The sequence below is a fragment of the Strix uralensis genome, chromosome 31, assembly GCF_047716275.1.
Source record: "Strix uralensis isolate ZFMK-TIS-50842 chromosome 31, bStrUra1, whole genome shotgun sequence".
Lineage (NCBI taxonomy): Eukaryota > Metazoa > Chordata > Aves > Strigiformes > Strigidae > Strix > Strix uralensis.
Window position 1 is genome coordinate 2,703,620 of NC_134002.1, and position 22,537 is coordinate 2,726,156.

At 56.1% G+C, this 22,537-nt stretch overlaps 1 long non-coding RNA gene and 1 pseudogene across 1 annotated transcript; one reads left to right on the forward strand and one right to left on the reverse strand.

Annotated features, from left to right (window-relative positions):
- Positions 1–1,872: 1,872 nt before the first annotated feature.
- On the reverse strand, positions 1,873–21,853 carry LOC141936076 (antigen WC1.1-like; annotated as a pseudogene).
- On the forward strand, positions 8,990–15,219 carry LOC141936108 (uncharacterized). Its single transcript, XR_012626689.1, has 2 exons — positions 8,990–9,334; positions 14,505–15,219. It is a non-coding gene; the product is annotated as an uncharacterized LOC141936108 (long non-coding RNA).
- Positions 21,854–22,537: the final 684 nt, after the last annotated feature.

The window sequence follows — 22,537 nt, forward strand, 5'->3', positions numbered from 1 at the left end:
GTCCTCCATGAACCTTCTCTGACATGAGTCCTTCCCATGAGATGCATTCTTCCAGAGGTGCTCCAGCGTGGATCACCCCTACGTGTTGCGGTCCTCCCAAAGCTGAACTACAACAGAGTCCCAGGTTCCTTCAAGCACAGCCACCTTCTCCGGTGGGGGGTTCTCTCCGGGCTGCAGGTGGGTTTCTACTCCACCTGGACCTCCATGGGTGGCAGTGGGGTGGCCCTGCTGCCTCGCCATGGGCTGCAGAGGTGTTCACAGAGGTGTTCTCCTCACAACTCCTCCTCACAACTCCAACTCCTCCTTTCAGGTTCCCCTTCTTCAATCACAGAGGGGCAGCCACCATCATTAATTGGCTCAGCCCTGGCCAGAGGTGGCTCCGACTTGGAGCTGGAGGAGCTTTGAGAAGCTTCTCACAGGGGCCAACACTGTAGTCCCCTCCTTTGCTGCCAAAAACCCAACAGACAACCCCAGCAAAAGGAGCTGAGAGTTTGCAGATGACACCAAACCAAGTCAGGGGGCTGGTGTATACACTGGTGGGCTGCATTCTGGAGGAACCTCAACAGGTTGACAGAGTGGGCCAACAAGTACCTACTAGATTTCAGAGAGGAGAAATGTCAAGTCTTGCCCTGGGCTGGCCTAACCCTGGGAACAGCCCCACATGGGATGCAGCCCAGCAGAAAAGGCCTTGGGGGTCATGGTGGACAACAAGCTGCACGTGAGCTGGTGGTGAGCCCTGGCAGGCAAGAAGGTCAAGAGCGTCCTGGCTGGATGAAGAGGAACATGGCCAGGAGATGAAGGAGAAGGATTCTCCCCTTCCATCCAGCGCTCTCTAGACCACATGGAAAGTTCTGCACCGAGTCTGGGGTCTCCTGCCCCCAGTACAGGAAAGACGTTGGTCAACAGGAGCAAGTTCATTGAAGGGGCACCAACACATTGGTGTGTGTGTGGGCATCAGGGGTCTGGAGAACTTCCCACCTGAGGAAAGGCTGAGGGAACGCTATGGAGATGAGAAGGCTTTGGGAAACCTTGTAGAAGCATCTCAAAACTTGTCAGGTGGTTGAGAACATCGAGGCAGGTTCTTCGTCATGATGCATGAAAAGAAAATGAAAAACAAGGGACAAAAGTTGAAAGATCATTCAGGTGGGAGATGTGGACCCTGAGGTCCATGAAGTCCTAACCACGAGGTCACTTCACGCTGGAAGAGGTTGCCCTGAGAGGTTGTGCAATCCAGATCCTTGTAGGGTTTCAAGCCTTCTTTCCCCCTAAACATGGTCTCCCACCACTGGCCAAACCACTCCTGCTCAGGCAAGAATGAAGCACCAGCACAAGCTCGGCCTCCCTTGGGCCTTCTCTTCCCTGGGAGAGAAGTCTTCTACCAACCCCACACTTCTTCCACCCTCAGCCTTTGCAGCCGCCCATACCTGGCCTGCCCACTTGCCTTCGTCACCATCACCTTTGTCATTAAGGGCCAACACAGATCTTGGCACTCCCACTGTAAGCTGGCACCCACCCCTCCCCCGGAGAACATCTGGACATGGAGGCAGGGAGAGGCCAACTCCATCCTGCCCAGCACTGGGCACAGCTTTTTCCTGGGTGTGTCCCCAAGGAGCTCTCCTCATGGGTGTCAGCCTGTGGCCTGGCAGGGGTGGCACAGGGACAAGGGCTGTGGGGCAGGGCTGAAGGAGCTCAGCTGGGAGAGCGTTAGACTGAGATCTAAAGGTCCCTGGTTCAACCCCGGGCTTCAGCAATGATTTTCTCCCTTAGATTTCTGCAGAGCCCATCTGCCTTCTTCCATCCTGCCCTGGCCCTCCTTGCTCCTTCACCTCTTGGCAGAGCACTGCCTGTGTGCTGTAGCTGCAGATCTAGAGGCTAGAAGGAGCCTTCCTCCAGCACCACCAGCCCCCAGCCTCCCCCTGGGCAGGACTCTCCATTCACAGATACACAGCACAGGGGGACACCCCTGGGGACCCACATGAACATCCCTCTGCATCTCTCCTCCCTCCTGCAAGGGCACAGGTCAGGACAGAAGTGCCAGCAGTGGCTCCCCTGGGGTCCAGCATGGAAGGTCACCACACTGTGACTTCCAAACAGCTCCAACTCAACCACCGAATGTCACTTTTACTCTCCAAATTTACCTCCCTCTGCATTTTCTGCGCATCACTTCTGTGTTCTCTGTCCTCTCAGCACCAGACCCAGGGCTCACAGCACAAGTGTCCCAGCTGTCCCCAGTTTCCATCCCCAAATATCTTCACACACTAGACTGGACTGTCCGGACCCACTGCAGCCCATCACAGCCATCACTCCCTGCCCAGAGAAGAAAGAGCTGCTCATGAGCTCCAGCAAGCTGCTGGGCTCCCCTCTTACTGCTACAGAAGCCTTCTGGCCCATCAGGAACACGGTGACAACTGTGACCCAGGAGGTCGTCCCCTGTCTCCAGCCTGAACATCTCCCCAGTCATCAAGGATTCCAGAAGTTCATAGTGACTCTGGTCTGGTTTTGATTGTCCCAAACCCTCTCTGCCAGACAGGGGCTCAGCAGGGACAGACCTATGGCACTGGGCAACACAATTGCCCCAGGTTGGCCACCATGAATACACCATCCACGCATGTGGTCAAGTGATTAGCCTTGGAGTTTACAGCTGACCATGCTCACCCACCCTGCCACAGAGCCCAGCCAGGGCTGTCCCAGGCACTGCTTTGCTGTCAGGACAGTCACAGAATCTCAGAATCATCTCGGTTGGAAAAGCCTTTGAAGATCCTCCAGTCCAACCATGAACCTCACATTGACGGTTCCCAACTCCACCAGATCCCTCAGCACTGGGTCAACCCAACTCTTCAACCCCTCCAGGGATGGGGACTCCCCCCCTGCCCTGGGCAGCCCATTCCAACGCCCAACAACCCCTTCTGCAAAGAAATACTTCCTAAGAGCCAGTCTAACCCTGCCCTGGCACAGCTTGAGGCCATTCCCTCTTGTCCTGGCGTTTGTTCCTTGGCTCAAGAGACTCATCCCCCCTCTCTGCACCCTCCTTTCAGGGAGTTGTAGAGGGCCATGAGGTCTCCCCTCAGCCTCCTCTTCTCCAGACTAAACCCCCCCAGTTCCCTCAGCCACTCCCCATCAGACCTGTGCTCCAGACCCTGCACCAGCTCCGTTGTCCTTCTTTGGACACACTCGAGTCATTCAATGGCCTTTTTGGAGTGAGGGGGAAAGTGAGTCTCAGTGACTGAGGAACGGTCAGAGGGTTTCTGCCCCCATGTTCCCTCACTGCACACCCAGGGGTGCCATCACAGTCTGGGGACACCTAGGGAGGGAATTTCTCTCACCCTGTTGCACTGCTCCTGCTGTGGAGTTCGGGACAGATGTGGCACAGAGGGGTGTTGGCCTGGGGGGCAGAGGAGGCTCAGGAGTTTTCTCCTCTTCATCAACCAGCCCTGACTTCCCCTGTCTCAGGAGGATTCAAGTGCTGTTTTCTGCAAAGGGTCCCTGGGCACTGGGCGGACACCCGGACTGTAATGTCATAAACACATCATGGGAGGAGAGGGTCTCTCCTGCTGGCAGATGTCACAGGGATGGAACTCAGGACAGGTTCTCCTTCCACCACCATCACCACCGACTTCAGCAGAGACTCAGTTCAGGGGACCTGGAGATGTTGAGGTCAGGCACAGCCCTGCCAAGGTGGGACTGGTGGAACAGGTGCCCACCTCTTGTTCCTGGGCTGTTTGGTATCTCTGTCCACCCTGTGCTGGTGGGATTGGAGAGGCACAGGCCTGTCCACAGCCCTGCACAGGCAGTGAGGGCCAGGAGATGGTGCCTCAGCTGGTCCCCCAGCAGAAACACTGGCAACCAAAATGGAGGGTGCCCAGCCCTTGGGAACAGTGAGCCCAGACTCAGAGAAATAAGGCTGCTCTCCCGTGGGCTTTCCACAGCTGAGCTCTGCCCAGCATGGGGCAGCAGTACTGAGGGTTGGGGTCTCACCATGACCCCCTCAGGTAGGTCTTCAGGAGCTGCAGGAGCACCCCCAGCTCTGGGGCACAGTGACAATCCTGCTTGGCTGCAGAGAATGGACCCATCCAGCTGGGCCAGACTGTTCAGGTGCCCAAATGCCATGAAACGGGTTCCTTCTGCTCAGGGGTGCTGCCCCCTCCAGCACACCCAAGCCTGAGGCTTCTTTCCCCAGGGAGGAAGAGGCAAACCTCTACCAGGTGCCAGAGTAAGGGAGAAATATTATCTCTGCAGGAGGGCAGAGCTGGCGAGGTGGTGACACAGGCCAGGCACTGGGCTCTTCTCCCCAGTCCCCACCTGGGACACCTTGAGTCTTCAGATCAGTGTCCACACTACCCATAGGCTCTCACCATCCTGTGTCCAGAAGATAACACTCCCTTCTTCTTCTTTACTTTTTCTCTGAGATGCAGGGCTGGAGCTTATCCCAGTGGGAGTTTTCCAGGCGATGGAGGCTGCGTTTGCAATGCCCATGTATGTCACCCATCAGCGTGGGGGTCTTTCCCTGGGAACGCTGCTCTCTCATGGGGGCTGCCAGCAGGAAGGCTCCCAGATGTGGGGCAGAGGGATATGTGAACTTTGGTTCCTCCCAGATCCCCCCAGGGTCACCCCAGGGGTGGAGGAGCTCCCAGCAGGGAATGGGGCAACACTGCAATAGGAGAGGATGTTGGCAACATCTGCCTCCTCCCTGCTTCTGCTCCAGGGCCAAATCCTGCTGTTTGCAACGCTACAGAGCTGCAGCTACTCCTCACAGGGAATCCTGCCACAAACACCCAACACACCTTCCAGACCACAACTGAGAAGTCCATTGGGGAAGAGCTGGGGGGATGTGGAGACCCACCAGCAGGAGAAGGCTGGGCAGTTTGGCAGTTTGAGTGCCAGGTGTCAAACCCTTCTCCCCACCTGGCTCCTGCATAAGAGGGTGCTGGGGCAGGTGAAATCCCAGCTGAGGGAGAGGGACCCTGGCTCAACTCTCAGCAGCAACTGGTTTAGTGGAGGGACACAAAATCTCCACTGCCATGGAAATGTGCCCACATGAACATCCTCCTGTATGGACCCTTATCCAGGCCAGGGGCTGGACCACGGCGTTTGGCTGTAGCACACGTCCTGTGGGGCTGCTTTCTCCATCCCCCTGGCCCTCTAACAGCGCTGAGGGAAAGGTGCCCTCAGCCTCGCTGCTCCCAGCCCTCCTGTACCTGTCCACCAGTCCTGCTCCCCACACAACCCAAACTGTCATCCTTGGCAAGGCAGCAGGAGGGCAGGGTGGGAGCTGGAGGGGAGCAGGAGGAGGGGGCTCAGGGATGCCATAGGAACAGCAGGAACAGCCCATGGAGACGGGTCCTGGTAGAGCATGAGGAGAGGGAATTCCAGCCCTCTGTGTCCCAGAAAGTGTCTCTGCACCCTGTGCTGTGGCACTGGGGAGCAGAGCTGCCTCCTAAGCATTGGGGGAGGTAATCTGCAGGCCACGATCCTGCCTGGGGCTGGCTGGGGTGTTCAGGGCCCTGTGTTCACCTTAGGACTCACTTCTGTGAGACAAAAGCCCAGGGCTTACCCTGACGTGGCAGCTCTGTCATGGCCTCTGCACTGTGGGACCAGCGTGACCCAGGCAGGGCCTGGGAGAAAGAGCAGCCTCCCTCAGGTGAGGAGATGGGTGCTCCCACTGGGGTGCATCAGAGAGCCATTTTGAGCAGAAACTGCCTGTGGCCAGCAGGATGGAAATGCCTCTGTCACTGAGATTATTCCCCAGGGACTACGGGCCCCACAGCCTGACCCCGAGCCTGCTGTCCCTGAGACATGCCCCTTCCCTACCACTGTGTCCTTATTCTCTGCTCCCCTGATCAGACTCGGGGAGATGCCCTGACACCTGGCAGTCAAGGACCAGCTCTGGGTCAAAGTCCCCGGAGACTTTTAATAAGAACAAATAAGGATGCACAGCATAAAAATGGGAATAAAAATGGAGAAACTCCGGGGGGATTCTGCTGCCCATGGGTCAAGGGAGTCGATTCCTTGGTGGTCATGGCTGCACCCAGCTGCACAGCCCTCTCCTCCCTCCTGGCTGCATGCAGCTGCAGGGCAGGGATGGGCTCTCCTGGCCTGGGGCTCAGGGACTGTGTGCATCAAGCTACAGTGTCACAGCCATTGTGTCCTCATGGGGATGTGCCACAGACACCTCTTCAGCATCATCATAGCCCATGCTCCCCAGGGACAGGGACGAGGTGTCTCCTTCAGCTCCAGGGTCCTCAGCACTTCTCTGGGAGTGCGGGCTGCCCCCTGCAAGCAGCAAGGCCGGACGTTTCAGGTCACCCCATGGGGTCTGTACACCATCATCCTCCCTGCTCCTCACCACGTTCAGCTCCTTCTCCCACCCCCAGGCCTTTCAAGGAAAACTCCCAAGGTAGGTTTCCCCTTCCCAGGAGATTTGGGTGTCAGTACAGTAGTGACTGGGGGGGGCACCAGGGATGGCACCCTAGGAACAGGCAGCGCTCTCTTTCCCTCTCACCTCTGGGTGCATCCCTGGAGCCTGCTCCCTCCTCTGGCATCCTGGGCATTTCCCACTCTCCCTGCCCAGGCACAGCATCCTCCCCCAAATCAGAAACATCCCTGGCATCATCATAGCCATCTGCTGGGTCACCTCCGGGCAGAACAAGGACATCTGAAAGGAGACGGGAGCGGGTGACAGTGAGAAGGTACGTCCTGCAGAACAGAGGATGGGAGGATGCACAGGGACACAGGGCTGAGGCACAGGTTGGCAGCACCACAGGAGATGCCCATGTCCTCCCCTTCTCTGATGGTGACACCAAGTGACTCTTCTGTCCATCACATGTTTGCAGGGAGATCAACCCCTTCCTGCCTCCATTACCTGGTGCCGATCCCAGACCATCCTCCTCCTCGCTGACCCCAGGGTAGGGCTGCAGCTGGGTCAGCGACTGCTCTGAAGAGGAGCCTGGAGCGAAGTACAGTGGGTGTTATGGAGCAAGCCCCACTGACCTGACTCATGGTCAGCACTGCTGGGGAAGGGGGACCCACAGACCGGGGGCTGCATGGGGAGGAGGAATGGGAATTCACCCTGCTCCTCCGGGACAAACCCTGTTTCAAAGGTGCTCCCAGAGCTGCCCAAGGACAGCCCCTTCCCTCACTCCTCGAGTGCCACATGGGGTGCAGGGGCAGGAATAGAGGGGCTGTCCAGCTGGGACAGTCAGATCTTGACTGGGAGAAAGCTTCTCTCTTGGGCCCAGGACCTGGATGCTCCCCCCACAGACCCCGGAGCTCCAGCACTTCAGGGACCATGGACTAGGGGGATTCAGGGGATCAGCTCCTGTTGGGATCAGGGGAAAGAGTCCTGCAAATGTGCCTTCAGGGAGGACCCACACCCACCTGGGTGACCAAACCTGGCCTGCTTCTCCCACACTGGGCTGTATCCAATCTCCTCATACACGGCCTTGGGGAAGGGCTCCTGAGCTCTCCTGGAGCCTGGGGACAGAAGCAGGGCTGGCACAGGGACAGGCAGAGGGGCAGTGGGATCACACTGTGCTCCCCCAAACCTGTTGCTTGGGCCAGCCCATGACTGCTCCAACAGCACAGCCCCACTGCACTGCCCAGACATGGCTGCCACATCTCCCGTGAGAGCAGCATCACTGGGGAGATTCTCTGGGGCAGCGTCAACCTTGCATCATCCTTATGGAGACAGCACACATGCCCCTCTGGCCCCTGGGTCATGCCCCCCTTATCTCACCCTGGAGTAGCTCCCACATTTCCTCTCCACCTGGAGCTTGCCCCTGTCTGCCCCACAGGTCCATAATAGGGCCCCTGTCCTGGGGGTGGGCAGGGCTGGGCAGAGGGACAGCCTCAGTGCCTGACACTATGGTGATGGAACCTACTGCCCTGCCCTCCTCTTAGCATCTCCTTTGCCTCAGAGCCCCCTCCAGCACTACCTAGAGCACTGCCAGCCTTGGCCATCCCCACCCTGCCATTTCTCTCCTCGCCCCATCGCTAGTTCCCCCCACCTCTGGGCTCTCTCCATCCATTGCTGCTGGTGGCCCACAGACAGGCACTCAGTGGGGCAGCACATGTGAAGGTGGCAGCCCACAGTCTCATCCTCCCACTCTGCCTGTGCCCTTCTCTGATGACCCTTGCTGGCACCCCCAGCAGCACCCCACAGCCCTTCCAGGAAGTATCTCCCCCTGGGATCTCTGAGGAAGGACTCACCTCCACACCCAGCCCCGGTGGTCAGCACTTGCCCAGCCAGGAGGGCCAGGAGCAGGCAGAGAAGGGCCCCCAGGATGATGCAGATGATGACGGGCACTGAGACCCTCCCACTGCTGATCTGACGGCCTCGGGTGGGAACTGCAGGGCAGAGAACATGGAAGGGGCAACACCAGGCCTGAGAGAGGTGGAGGCAGTGCCAGTCCTGAACCCATCACACAAGGCAGCGGGGGCTGGATGGCCCCAGGGGTGAGTGATAGGGAAGCTTCCATCCTGCTAACTAAATTACAACTGACCTTCCCACCACCCCAGTGCCTTCTCCAGAACGTTTCACACCCCAGCAAGAAGCCCCTTCAATCCAGCTGTGAGTCACAGCCTGGCCCTGGGGATAATCAGCCCCAGGGGGAGGATAATTTACCTGCTCGGGTTGTGGATGTTGCCATCCTGGGTGTAGCTGCAGAGGAGGAAAAGGAGAGCTGGGATGAGACACTGGGTGTGCAGGTACTGGGGAGCCTCCTCCCCAGCACACCATGGGGGTGTCTGTAGATGTCTCTGACACACCCCACCAAAATTGCCCCTCCTGTAGTGTCCGATAGGGAAGGCCAGGTCAGGGCCCAGTGTGTCTGCTCTAGGAGGCAGCCAGGATGGCACAGGCAGCCCAGGGGATAACCCCAGTTCAACTGAGGCTGCCCCGTGCCTGGCACCAGGCTCCTGCACTCTGCAGGAACATTCTTGCTCTTGAGAGGTGTATCGGGTCTGGCTGAGCCAGAATTGGTTTTCCCCTGTAGCAGCCCTCATGGTGCTGTGTTTTATGCTGGGAGCTGGCAGGGTGTTGATAGCACACTGGTGTTGTGGCTACTGCTGAGTAGTGCTTACACAGCACCAAGGCTCTTTCTGACATTTCCCCCCCCCCCACAGTGGGACGGGGTGGGCAAGATCTTGGGAGGGGACACAACCAGGACAGCTGACCCGAACTGACCAAAGGGATATTCCAGACCATATGACGTCTGCTCAGTATAAAGCTGGGAGAAAGGAGGAAGGGGGTGGGGTCACCCTTGGTCCTCCGAGGCAACCGCTACGCGTATCAGAGCCCTGCTTCCTGAGAAGGCCCGACATCGCCTGTTAATGGGAAGTAGAGAATAAATCTGTTTTCTTTTTTTGCTTCCGCGCGCGGACCTTTGCTTCGCTTTGCTTATATTAAAACTGCTGTTGTTTTACCCACAAGGGTTGTTTTGTTTTCCTATCTTATTTTCTTTCCCTTCTTTGCCCTATTGAGAAAAAAAGGGGAAAGGGGGGGAAGTGATAGAGCGACTTGGTGGGTACCTGGCATTTAGCCAAGGTCAAACCACCACAGTCTATTTTGGCGCCCAACGCGGGGCGGGACAACGGCAGTTTTATATTAATTGTGCTATAGCTATAGCAGTTAGTAAGCGACAAGCTCTTGTGCTGGTCACGGGTTTGTTTATTGCTCTGCTTATCTTTATTTTGCTAAGCTCGGGAACATGCTGGAAGAAATTGGGAACATCATGAGTGGTTTTATTCTGCAAGCTCCCGAAGTACTTATTAATCCTTATGTTAGCTCTTTGATACTGTTCATTAATGCTATTCGCCTATTGTGGGCTGTGTGGAGCTCGTTAGGTTTTTGGTGTAAGAGAAAGCAAATTTTGGGTGAGAGAATACCAAAATGTGCCCTGAGGCGGCCTGTCCCTGGGTGGCAGGGGGAGTGGAAGGATTTGGGCAGATTCCTAGGACGGTTATCACCTCCTGTAGCCTGGGATCTTACCCCTGAACAGGCAAGCAACCCCGCAAAACTGACACAACACCTGATAGAAGGGTGCCTTGTCTATCCCGATGAAAATCAGCAACTCCTAGCGCTGTACTGGGGCCTGGCCTATGCTTATCGAGCTGCAGTTCAGTGCTCTCAAAGGACTGTGGTGGAAACGGGAACTCAAACAAAAACAATAACAGCAGAGATTGCCCCAGTAGTAAAAAAGAAACAGTGGACAAGGAGAACAACAGGTCCATACCCTCGATTAATAAGGGAGGAGAAAGAAGAGGAAGAAGCAGGTCCTTCAGCAAAGGGGTCAGAAGAGGGAATAACAGAACTTAAACAGGAGGCAGAAACTACCCGGTCCCTGACATCATCAGAACTGCGAGATCTGCGGAAAGACTATAGCCGCCAGCCGGGTGAGCGGATTGCTGCCTGGCTGCTTCGATGCTGGGATAATGGGGCTGATGCTCAGCAGCTGGAAGGTAAGGAAGCCCAACAGCTGGGTTCCCTTGCTAGAGATCGAGGAATTGAAAGGGGAATTGGAAAAGAAACAGGAATTTGCAGTCTGTGGAGACGGCTCCTTTCAAGTGTTAAAGCAAGATATCCTTTCAAGGAAGATCTTACGGACAACTCCCCAGGGAAGTGGGCTACTGCGGATGAAGGTGTCCAGTACCTGAGAGAACTAGCAGTGCTGGAAGTCATCTATAGTGGTCCAGATAATGATGAAGCCCCTAAAAATCCAGAGGATGTCCTGTGCACACGGGCCATGTGGAGGAAGGTGATTAAAGGTGCACCATCCTCGTATTCTGCGGGCTTGGCTGCGATGTACTATCCAGAAATGGATATGGGAGAAGGACTAAGATGTACGCCAACTGTGGAGGCAGTCTCTTCCTGGCTTCAGAACTTTGAAGAGAGTCTTGGAACCTCCTCATCTCTACGGGCGAGTGCCTTAGATGTCAGGAGCACCCCAAGAAATCGGTTCTCTTCCACCCCAGTCAGAGGGAAAGGGAAACCTAGGCACATGACACGTGGAGAACTTTGGTTCTTCCTGCGTGACCAGGGGGAGGACATGAGGAAGTGGGATGGTCAACCCACCTTCAAATTGGAAGCTCGTGTACGTGAATTGCGAGGAAAGACCCCTGCCAAGAAGACAACATCCAAGAAGGTTGTTAATGTAGCTGGCGTGAAACCGCAAGAAAGTAATCAGCGATCTCCCAGATACAGGAAGACTGAGATCACCTCCCTTGGCCCTGATGAAGGAGTTTCCGGCCTGGCACAGCAAGGGTCAGACAGTGAATACTCTGACCAAGAACAGGAATAGAGGGCCCCTGCCTCCAGCCAGGAGGAGGAAAGGGATGATCGGGTGTATTGGACAGTGTGGATTTGATGGCCTGGCACATCAAATCCACAGAAGTACCAGGCTTTAATCGATACCGGGGCACAGTGTACATTAATGCCATCAAGTTATAGAGGGGCAGAACCTATCTGGATCTCAGGAGTGACAGGCGGATGTCAAGAACTGTCAGTACTGGAGGCCGAGGTTAGCTTGACTGGGGATAAGTGGGAAAAACATCCCATTGTAACTGGCCCAGAAGCCCCTTGTATCTTGGGCATTGACTACCTCAAGAGGGGGTATTTCAAAGACCCAAAAGGATACCGATGGGCTTTTGGTGTGGCCAGTGTGAACACAGAGAAGGTCAAACAGTTGTCTAATCTGCCTGGCCTCTCAGGAGATCCTTTTGTTGTAGGACTGTTGCGAGTTAAAGAACAACAGGTGCCAATTGCCATGAGGACCGTGCACCGACGGCAGTATCGCACGAACCGAGACTCTCTGGCTCCCATCCAAGAACTGATCCGTCAACTGGAGACCCAAGGTGTCATCAGTAAGACACATTCGCCTTTTAATAGCCCAATATGGCCAGTGCGAAAGTCTGACGGAGGGTGGAGGTTGACAGTAGACTATCGTGGCCTGAACGAAGTGACGCCACCACTGAGTGCTGCTGTACCAGATATGTTAGAGCTCCAGTATGAACTAGAGTCAAAGGCAGCCAAGTGGTACGCCACAATCGACATCGCCAATGCATTCTTTTCAATTCCTTTGGCAGAAGAGTGCAGGCCACAGTTTGCTTTCACGTGGAGGGGTGTCCAATATACCTGGAATCGACTACCCCAGGGGTGGAAGCACAGCCCCACTATTTGTCATGGACTAATTCAAACTGCACTGGAAAAGGGTGATGCCCCTGAACATCTACAGTACATCGATGACATCATTGTGTGGGGCAACAAGGCAGAAGAAGTGTTCAAGAAAGGACAAAAAGTAATTGAGATTCTTCTGAGAGCTGGGTTTGCCATAAAGAAAAGCAAGGTCAAGGGACCAGCACAGGAGATTCAGTTCTTGGGAATAAAATGGCAAGATGGACGCCGCCATGTGCCTATGGAGGTTGTCAACAAGATAGCAGCTATGTCTCCACCGACCAACAAGAAGGAAACACAAGCTTTCTTAGGACTTGTGGGATTTTGGAGGATGCACATTCCAGGTTACAGTCAGCTGGTGAGCCCTCTCTATCAAGTAACCCGAAAGAAGAACAATTTTGAGTGGGGTCTTGAGCAACAACAAGCCTTTGAGCACATCAAACAGGAGATAGCTCGGGCGGTAGCTCTTGGGCCTGTTCGGACAGGACCAGATGTGCAAAATGTACTTTACACATCAACTGGGGAGCATGGCCTCACATGGAGCCTCTGGCAGAAGGTAGCAGGTGAAACTCGGGGTCGACCATTAGGATTTTGGAGCCGGGGATATCGAGGATCAGAAGCCCACTACACTCCAACTGAAAAGGAGATTCTGGCAGCATATGAGGGGATTCGAGCCGCTTCCGAAGTTGTTGGTACAGAAGCACAGCTCCTCTTGGCACCGCGATTGCCTGTACTACATTGGATGTTCAAAGGAAACATCCCTTCTACACACCATGCAACCAGTGCTACCTGGAGTAAATGGGTAGCGTTAATCACGCAACGAGCTCGACTGGGAAAACCCAACCGTCCAGGAATCCTGGAAGAGATCATGGACTGGCCAGAAGGTAGAGATTTTGGAGCACTGCCTGAGGAGGTGGCTCGTGCCCAAGAAGCACCACCATATAACGAATTACCAGAAGATGAAAGGCGGTATGCTCTGTTTACTGATGGATCCTGTCGTGTGGTAGGAAACCATCGAAAGTGGAAAGCTGCTGTGTGGAGCCCCACAAGACAAGTCGTTGAGGCCACTGAAGGAGAGGGCGAGTCAAGTCAGTTTGCAGAAGTAAAAGCGATCCAACTAGCCCTAAAGATTGCTGAACGAGAAAAGTGGCCAGTACTGTATCTCTACACTGACTCCTGGATGGTGGCTAATGCCCTGTGGGGGTGGCTACAGGAGTGGAAGAAGACCAATTGGCAGCGCAGAGGTAAACCCATCTGGGCTGCTGCACTGTGGCAGGACATCGCTGCCCGAGTGGAAAACGTGGCTCTAAAGGTACGTCATGTAGATGCCCACGTGCCCAAAAGCCGTGCCACCGAAGAACATCAAAACAATGAGCAAGTAGACAAGGCTGCTAAAATTGAAGTAGCTCAGCTGGACCTGGACTGGGAGCGCAAGGGTGAGCTATTTGTAGCTCGATGGGCCCATGAAACATCCGGGCATCTCGGGAGAGATGCAACGTACAGATGGGCTCGTGATCGAGGGGTGGACCTGACCATGGAGGCCATCTCACAGGTCACTCATGAATGCGAAACATGTGCTGCAATCAAGCGAGCCACACGAGTAAAGTCTCCCTGGAACAGAGGGCGATGGCTGAGTTTTCGATATGGTGAGGCCTGGCAAATTGACTATATTGGACCATTGCCACGAACACGCCAAGGCAAGCGCTACATACTCACTATGGTGGAAGCAACTACTGGTTGGCTTGAGACGTACCCTGTAAATCATGCCACTGCCCGAAATACCATCTTAGGTCTTGAAAGGCAAATTTTATGGCGACATGGTACTCCTGAAAGAATCGAATCAGACAATGGAACCCATTTTCGAAATAATCTCATAAACTCCTGGGCAAAGAAACATGGCATTGAGTGGGTGTATCACATCCCTTATTACCCACAAGCGTCTGGAAAGATTGAAAGATACAATGGACTGTTGAAGACTATGTTGAGAGCATTGGACAATGGGGGATGGAAACACTGGGATATAAATTTAGCAGAAGCCACTTGGCTAATTAACACCAGAGCATCTGTTAACCGTCCTGGTCCTGCCCAAACAAAATCCCTTCATACTGTGGGAGGAGATAAGGTCCCTGTAGTACACACAGGGAAATGGCTGGGGAAGGCAGTATGGATTGCTCCTCCCTTGGGAAAAGGCAAGCCCACTCGTGGGATTGTTTTTGCTCAGGGACCTGGATGTACTTGGTGGGTAATGCGGGAGAATGGGGCTACTCAGTGTGTGCCTCAAGGAGATTTAACCTTGGGGGGGAAATAATCTGTGAGCTGAGTTGTATGTTGCAGGAAGTGATGGAGGAAGTAGGAACGACGAAGAGTGAACCAGATACATGCGATGATGACCCAAACCTAGCCGGTGCTGGAGTCCAACAGTCAAACATACTGCTCCTGTCCTGAACATCCACCTTGACAGATGGCAGCCAAGTCACTGAACATCTAGAGGAGTGAAGAAAGCTTACGGAATGAATAAATGAGTGTTATGTGGGACCTGGGCATGACGTAAATGGTATGGAATAAGGGGTGGAGATTGTATCGGGTCTGGCTGAGCCAGAATTGGTTTTCCCCTGTAGCAGCCCTCATGGTGCTGTGTTTTATGCTGGGAGCTGGCAGGGTGTTGATAGCACACTGGTGTTGTGGCTACTGCTGAGTAGTGCTTACACAGCACCAAGGCTCTTTCTGACATTTCCCCCCCCCCACAGTGGGACGGGGTGGGCAAGATCTTGGGAGGGGACACAACCAGGACAGCTGACCCGAACTGACCAAAGGGATATTCCAGACCATATGACGTCTGCTCAGTATAAAGCTGGGAGAAAGGAGGAAGGGGGTGGGGTCACCCTTGGTCCTCCGAGGCAACCGCTACGCGTATCAGAGCCCTGCTTCCTGAGAAGGCCCGACATCGCCTGTTAATGGGAAGTAGAGAATAAATCTGTTTTCTTTTTTTGCTTCCGCGCGCGGACCTTTGCTTCGCTTTGCTTATATTAAAACTGCTGTTGTTTTACCCACAAGGGTTGTTTTGTTTTCCTATCTTATTTTCTTTCCCTTCTTTGCCCTATTGAGAAAAAAAGGGGAAAGGGGGGGAAGTGATAGAGCGACTTGGTGGGTACCTGGCATTTAGCCAAGGTCAAACCACCACAAGAGGTCAGGGGCCATGCCAGGACCACGTGGACAAAAGGCCTTCCCCAGCTCCCTGCCAATACCTGACCAAGAGGTCCCAGCCCTGCCACTCACCTGAACAGCGCACGGCAGCGTCTTCCTTATGCCGGCAAGCACCGCCATCCCCAGGTCGGGCCCAGCAGTCCTGCAGGGACGGCTCCATCCCCTGACACTCCACCTGCTCCAGCCAGATGGGGCCCATCCCCATCCCAAATGCAGCCTCATGCAGGGCAGACACCGCAGGGCCACAGCCCAGCTGCCTGCATGCCACCTCGGCATCCTGCATGTCCCATGAATCGTCACACACCGTCCCCCAGGAGCCACGGTGCCAGACCTCCACTCTGCCTGAGCACCCATCCTCTCCGCCCACGGTACGAATCTTCTCCCTGGCTGGAGAAGGCAAAGACGTCCCATGGCTCCAGGAGAGCAGGCAGAGCCCTGCCAGACACAGAAGGGCAGATCCCTACCTGTGCAGCTCGTGGAGTTGGGGCATGGGGCCAAAGGGGTCGGGGGCATTTCTGGGTGTCCTGCTGAAAAAGGAAACACTGTGGTGAAGGGACTGGTTTGGGGGATCATGAAGAAGAGAGCGGGACTGAGCTCTGTTTGTGCCTCCCTGTACCATCTTGGTCATGGCAGCAACCCTGGTCACTCAGGGGACACAAGCAGGACTGTGGGGGTACCCTGACTGCTCAGCCCCAAAAGGTCCCTGGTTCAAAGTGCAGCACTAGCTTGTCTGTGGAGGGGAGGCTCTTCTGAAACCTGTCTGGTCTCTTCTGAGACCTCACCTGAAGATGCCTCTGCCTCTCCCAGGTGCTGTTGGCAACCTGGGTGGCAACTGCTGCTGGATGTGTGTGGCCATGGTCATGTTTATGTCACTGGCATCAGAAGTGTCTGACATGAAAAGGAAAAGCCCCTCCAAGCTCTTTCTCTGTGTTTGGCCATGACCAGCAGGGAGCAAGAGCTGGGGTGACAAGGGTGCCCGGGTGGCTCAGAGTTACCGTTGCAGGTGATGTTGGTCTCCTCTTGCAGGTTTTCACATGACTGTGGGTTCCAGGGACTGGAGGGACACTGCCAGAAGGAGCTGGTTCTCTCCCCACACTGCACACGATCCAGCCAGGCAGGGCCAGACACCCTGCCATAGGTCAGGGGTTTCTCCAGGGACCCTCCGTCCCCACAGCCCAGCTCCTTGCACACCAGCGTCACCGTGGCGAGAGTCATCGAGTTTGAGCAAACACTCCCCCATGTCCCATTGTAGAAAACCTGCAGGCGCCTGGAGCAGCCGTCACTGTTCTCCAGCCTCAGGGCTGTGAACTCTGGGAGGAAAAATCCCCAAAGGGGGAACAGGCTGCCCTGAGGCTGTGGGAGCCAGGACAGCTCTGCATCACTCATGCCCTCAGCCGGGCAGTGGCAGGGCCAACACATCCCCCTTGCACCCAGGGGCAGAGACAAGTCCCTGATGGACAGACACCCCTGCCCTTCCCACTAACCCTCAGGAAAGGCTGAAGTACCCAGGGATCCCCAGGGGGACTGAAGGTACCCATGCATGGATGTCCTCAGGACAGTCTCAGGCAGGAGCTCAGAGGCAGCCAGGGACAGCCTCAGCCGTGCCCGGCTCTCCCCGCGTCCTGGCCTCCCCAGGAACCAGGCTCCCACCACAGCTTCTGGCACAGACCTGAGCAGATGACTCCCGCGTCCTCTTTGTGCCCGCAGTCGTGCTGCCCCCAGGGCCCAGCCGGGCAGTCCCAGAGAGCAGCTTCGGCCCCGGAGCAGTTCACACCATCCAGCCAGATCTGCCCGGAGCCTTCCCTGAACCGAGCAGAGCCGGCTGCCTCCACTGCCCCTCCGCAGCCCAGCTGGTGGCAGATGACGGCGGCATCAGACAGGTCCCAGCCATCATCGCAGACGGTCCCCCAGATGCCCTGGTAGTAGATCTCCACTCTCCCTGCGCAGCGCCCGGCCCCGTTCACCAGCCGCAGCCACCGGCTCCCTGCAGCGGGTACAACCCCCAGTTGCTGCCAGGGACTGCCTGCCCGCACAGACCGTCACCTGGGGAGCCTGCGCAGTGCCACTCACCCTCACAAATGACTCCCACGTCCTCCGCAACCCCTGCTGCCAGCGTGCTCTCAGTCAGGGAGGTGTTACAGAGGCTCAGGTTGGCCTCGTGCCCTTTGCACCGGACCCCTCGCAGCCCCACGGGGCCCATCCCTCGCTCAGGCTTTGGGGGGTTGTAGGCTGTCCCGGCCTCCTGTAAGAGTCGGTCAGAAGATCAGCATTGTCTCAACATTGTCATCAGGGACGTGGACAGTGAGGTACCCTACAATGGCCTGTTTGGAGCGCAGCTGCCGACCCCTGGAATGGAATGTGGTGCAAAGGCTCCTGAATGCAGAACTGTGTGGCACAGCCAGTGCTGTGCTGTTCTCCTGAGTACTGAACCGTGTGGTGCAGGCAGTGCAGTGCTGTTCTTTGGTGCCTGAGCCGTGCAGTACAAAGAGTGTTGTGCTATTGTTCGGTACCTGGGCCTAGCCAGAGCAGTTAGTGATAATTGCATAGCCATTGTCAAAAAGATGGATCGTGACTGTTGCCATAACACCGATGAAGAAATCATGAACCTCAGATGAACTTTGCTTCATTATAATACCAAAACACACCTCCTGGTTGAAGGTTACCCGCCTCCAAGACTGACCACACCTCGGACACTCCCCCCCGCGCACGCGCGATGGCCTTGCTCGAGAGGGGTGGAGATATGATAATTGAATTCTGAGAAGGGCGGAGACCCCTGAGGCAGAGGTGGAGCAAGGTGTGTTACTAAGCATAAAAGATGACTTCTGGACAATGAAAATTGGAAGCTTCCCCACCAAGGACCACGACGATCGACGACGCAGCATCAGCTAGACCCGGGACCGTTAGGACGTCGTGAGATCAGCGGTGGTAGCTATAACCTCTCTCCCTCTTCTCTCTAAAACTTTACTTTACTTTTCTCCTTTCTTTCACCCATCTCTAACTATCGTGTGCCTCTTCACAGGCAACCCAATAAAGTTTCACTGTTTGATTACTGCTATCCCCTTTGGTGTTGGTCACCTTAATTTTGCACTTTCGAGATCGTAGCAAACGAACCATCACGAGTCCACCGAGTGGACCGTGACACCTCCCCACACTGCAGCTTCCGGCACACCACACTGGCCTCCTGCACATCCCACTGGTCATCCAGGACTCTGCCCCACACCCCATCCTGGAAGATCTCCACTCGTCCGTCACACCGGCTCCCTCCGCCCACCAGCCGCAGGGATCCAAAGCTGGCTGAGCCTGGGGAGAGCAGAGACGCCACAGCCATGGGCGGCACTGGAGCATGGCACCCTTCAGGGAGCGGGGCAAGGGGGGGATTTCCCCACTAAACTGGACAAGATTGAGCCTTGTGCTGAGGAGAAGCAAGGACAAAGCCTGGGCCCTCCCTGCAGCTCACACCCAGGTCTGCTGCTGCTGGGGGCACACAGGCAGCTCCTGCTGGGTGGTGGGATGAGGCTCTGTGGGAAGGGATGTGGGTGTCTGAAGCCAGAAGGATGGGACAGAGCCCTGCAGCCCTGTCCAGGGCTCCTTGCACAGTACGAGAACAAAGGAGCCCAGGCCTGGTGGTGGTGCTGGGTCCTAAGCCACTGCCCTGGGGGCAGATGCCTGCCTCTGTTCAGTCTTCAGCTCTCCCAAAGTGGAGAGCTCACTCTGAGCAGAGAAAGCCCTCCAGATGGCTCCTGGGGAAGCCAGGGTTTCTCCAGGGAGAAAGTCAGCCTGGTTGGCCATGGGACCCTGCTTTGGGTGGCCACGTTGCACACAAATGATGAATGGAGTTAATGTAGCATTTTTCTGGCACTCACGTGAGCAAACGACTGCAGCAGTGTTCCCTTGGGAGCATGGTGAGGCCCCCAGGGTGGTCACTGGGCACTGGTGCAGGTGGGCTTCTGTCCCATCACAGTGGAATGAGTCTCTCCAGACAGGGCCAGTCTCTCTCCCAAAATGCTCTTCTCCAGGAATGGACTCAGCAAACCCGCAGCTGAGTTGACGACAGAGAACGTGGGCATCCGAGAGATCCCAGCGGGAGGCACAGAGGGTTGCCCAGGTCCCCAGCACCTGGACCTCCACCCTTCCCGCACACACTGTGCTGCCATTCACCAGCCTGAACCCTGTGTACTCTGGGGACAGAGGAGGAGGAAAGAGGGTGGACTGGTGCTCTTGCACCCTCAGCAGCTGGTGGAGAGGCCAGAGGGACAACATGCCCTTGTTCTCCTTCTACACTATTTCCATTCTGCAGACAACCCCAGCCACCCCTCCTGTCCTCACACCCGGCCCTACATGGCCCTTGCTCTGCTCCCCTGCCCCCAGCACAGCATCGGGGTTCAACACCCCTCCCCGAGTCCTTACCTGTGCAGGTGACAACAGCGCTGCTTGCGTGGGTGCAGGGCTGGTCCCTGGAGGACCCCCTGGGGCAGGATGCGAGGAGGGATTCATTCCCCACACACTGCAGCTCTCCGTCCCAGATGGGACCCACCCCTTCTCCAAAGTGACTTCCTCCAGGGACAGGCAGGGCTGCACCACACTGAAACTCCCTGCAGACCACGTCAGCAGCTTTGGGACCAAAGTGGGAAGCACAGACAGTTTTCCACTGGTCCCCATCATGGATCTGCACATGTCCTGAGCAGTGGCTCTTCCCTTCCACCAGACGGACAAATCCTGGAAAAAAACAAAACAAACCAAAAACAACTGGGAGTTCCCAGAGCCCTCTGGCAGTTACATGCCCACATACCACACCACCTCCAAGCAAGCCCTCACCAAATCACCCACTGCACATCCCAGAGGAAGCTGCCGGGGGAGTGCTGGTGTCACAAACACATCCAAGCCTCCTTGCACCCTTTCGCTACACCATCACAGCACTCAGGGCTATGTGTCTATTGCAGACCCACCGCAGACCCTGCAAACTGTGTTGGCACCTTTGGGACCAAAGTGTGAGTCACAGACAGTTTTCCAAATGTCCTCATCATGGATCACTATACGTCCTCAGGAGGGGCTGTCCCCTTAGAGCAGTCGGACAGATTCTGGACTAACCGAAGACCCCTGAGAGTTGCCACAGCCCTCTGGCAATACCCTGACTACATCTCATCTGATCTCCAAGGTGGCCACAGGCAAAAAGCCCTACGGCATCCCCAGCTGCTCTCAGGGGTTGCTGATGGCACAAACACATCAGCCCCCACCCTGCTGCTCCTCAGAAATCAGCACAGCACTTGTGGGCTTGCTTCTCTCCCAACACCCACAGCCACAGAAATGTCTCAGACAAACTGCTGCTGCCCCAGAGACCTTGGGCTGCCCAGTACTGGCCTCTGGGCACTGCTGCACCCAGAGCACTTGGGGTTCAGGGAAATGCGCCCAGGCGCTCTTGGCTGCTGCAGCTTGCTCTGCCCCACTGAGCTCAGGACCAGGTGTGAGGAACCCCGTGGTGCCACGAGAAGTGCACCCTGTTCCCATGGGGGTCTTGGGCTGTTGGGGCACTGCTGGGGGATGGGACGTGTCACAGGGCAAAAGTATGGTGAAGCTGTACCTGCAGTTGGTGGCTGTGCCACCACCCTGCTCAGGCACCTACCTGGGAAAGAGGTTCTCAGCCACGGCCAGAGTGCACTGCTGGGCATGCACGTTCCTGCCCAGTGGCCGGGCAGAAAGCAGCAGAGCGGGCAGAAGAGCAACCCTGGGCTTACATGATCTCCTGGTGCAAGGGCAGGCACAGAGGAGAGGCAAGAAGTGCTGAAAAATTCCCCCGTGGCACCGAGCAACTAGGGGCTGAGACAGGCAGGAGAGGCTGGGCAGCAGGTCAGCACTGCCTGGAGAGGGCAGTATCTCTGTGTGCAGGCTCTCATGGGGCAATCCTGGGAGAGGAATGAGGTGCCACATGTCACCTTGCTCTTCTGCCCAAGCCCAGTGCTCTTCCTCTCTGAGCAACCCCTTTGCTTCAGCCAAGGGACTCATGTCTGCCAGTGGAGACAACCCAAAAGTGGCTGTCTATCTCACACCCTTCCCCAGGACTGTGGCTGGCCACATGAGTCACATTTGGTGCCTCTGGCATGGGGGCACCTGGTCCTCAGCATGGCCAGACAGCTCCTGGATGAACAGGAGAAGAAAGGTGGGAATCAACAGACAGTGCAGGACAGGGATGGAGGGTTCATCTGTGGCACCTCGGGGGCCAGGCATGGTAAGGACACCCTTGAGCAGGTTCTCACTGGGCTTTCCCAGGTCTGGGGACACCAGTAATGACAGTTTTAACTCAGCAGCGCAACCAGCCACACTGGGCAATGCCCGGGTGCCTGACTGTTGCTCCCCGAGGGCACAGCCAGGTTCCTTCCACAATCCCAGACCCAGAGGTATGGAAGAGGTGGTCCCCTTACCTGAACACATCACTCCAGCGTCAAAACTGTGATCGCAGCTACGGTTACCCCATTCGCTGTATGTGCAGTCAGATAGGACAGATTCGGTGCCTTTACAGCTAACAACATGCACCCAAACAGGGCCAGATCCTTGACCAAAGTGTCCATACTGAGAAGCTCCAACAGCAGACCCACAGCCCAGCTGCTTACAAACCACTGCTGCACCGCTTATGTCCCAAAAGAGACCACACACAGTTCCCCACTGGCCCCTGTGTTTCATCTCCACTCTCCCAGCACAGCGCCTGCCACCATCCGCCAGCCTCACCTCCGCAGCACCTTTGAACACCAACATGGGATAAGTCAGGAGAACACCAAGCCCCAGCACTGTGGGTCTGGGTAGAGTCAGAGGTACCAGGTTGGGAGCCCACACCCTCCAGGCTGCCCCAGGACAATTCAGGGGTCCCTTCTATCCATATGGCCTGTGTGAGGCTGGGGGTGCCCAGCTCCAGACCTGCCGTCATTCACAATCCCACCACACAAGGCATCTTTTCCCAGCCCAGTGGCCACCTGCCTCCTGCCCATGGCCACCCATAGACTGCTGAGCCCTGCACTAGGCACCTGCTCCTCCCCAGAACCCCCTGAACAGCCCCATGTACCCAGGCCTGCAGCTTCCCATGCAAACTGCCTGCCCCAGTACCATCCAAACCCACCCCAATGCCCAGGGATTTCCGTTTTCCCAATGAGACAATCCAGAGGGTCCCCCACCCACATC